The 1,277-nt window shown below is 30.2% G+C and overlaps 1 long non-coding RNA gene across 1 annotated transcript; it reads left to right on the forward strand.

The window, feature by feature from the left end:
- The first annotated feature begins 6 nt into the window (after positions 1 to 6).
- LOC124892745 lies at positions 7 to 985 on the forward strand. Its single transcript, XR_007050400.1, has 2 exons — positions 7 to 339; positions 918 to 985. It is a non-coding gene; the product is annotated as an uncharacterized LOC124892745 (long non-coding RNA).
- Positions 986 to 1,277: the final 292 nt, after the last annotated feature.

Here is a 1,277-nt window from a genome sequence, read left to right on the forward strand (position 1 = left end):
CAGTAACTTTTGTGCTAGTTTTGGAGTTCTTTATTGAATTGTGTATCAGTAACTTTTGTGCTTGTTTTGGAGTTCTTAATTTTATTTCTTTGTAAGGCCTTATGAATCTAGTATTCTTTATGGTTTTATGACTTGAACTGTGTTGTGTTGCTCGGACTTGACTAAAATGTTGTCTCTAACTCTTCATCGCTTTGCTTAAAAATGCACTACTTTTGGAGGATTAAGAGTACGAATAAAGCAGCTTCCAATTATTCCCTCGATTTCCAAGAGGATTATAGAAGAAAAAAAGAGAGAATTTTTCTGATTGTCTTTATAGAGTTGAAGTCATAAGCTATTATGGTAATGGTACTTTTCATTACTTTATTATTAGGTCTGTACTAAATACCAAATAATATGTAATAAATCTGTACATATGTTCAAGTTCTTATTTGGTATGTCATTATATGCCTTACTAGTACAATGAATATGCAATAAAACCAAGATCAAGCTAATCAACGACCAATTAATGAGTTTAATTGCTTGGACATTATATTATTTGACCAGTCTGTTACTATTTAAAACAAATTCAACTAGAGGTGTACTTTTATTAAATTATAATCTTATTAATAGTACTTTCAAACTCCAAGGCACCATTTGGCTATGAATAATATTCATTCTATCCTCTTTTTTTTTTTTTTTAACTTTATTCATAAAAATATTGTTTAGCAATAAATTTTTTAAATAAAACTTAAACTTGTATTTGAATAAGTGAAAATAATTAATTTTATTTTCATTTTTTTTCGAACAAAGTGAAAAAGAAAAGTGACATTTTGTTTGGTAAGAGACCGGAGACGTGTGTTGGACTGTGGAATTGATTGATTTCTGTAATTTCTTTTTTGCTTTTTAAAACTGAGGTTTTGTGTTGTTTGTGTAAACAGGTGAAAACAGAAGGATGTATCTCCAGTTTTACATCAACGACAATGGTGACAAAGTTTACACCACTAAGGTATATTGGCATCATTCTTTTTGAGTATATTATTTCATGATTTGGGCTTTACACCTTTGGCTGGGTCATTGGAACTATGCAGTTTTTTTCGTATATTCCTCATATATATATATATATATACAAAATGGGGAAAGTTCGTCTGATTGTATTAGACTTTGACAAAGTTTTATCATATTTTGAAAGGAGATGCTATCTGAAAACAAGGGGTTGTTTGGTACTGGAGTAGGAGATGGGATAAAATGATCCCAAGCTTTGATGGGATAAGGTGGGATATTCAGGATTAAGCCGGGGA

This window comes from Capsicum annuum, unplaced genomic scaffold (assembly GCF_002878395.1).
Source record: "Capsicum annuum cultivar UCD-10X-F1 unplaced genomic scaffold, UCD10Xv1.1 ctg50261, whole genome shotgun sequence".
Classification (NCBI taxonomy): Eukaryota; Viridiplantae; Streptophyta; class Magnoliopsida; order Solanales; family Solanaceae; genus Capsicum; species Capsicum annuum.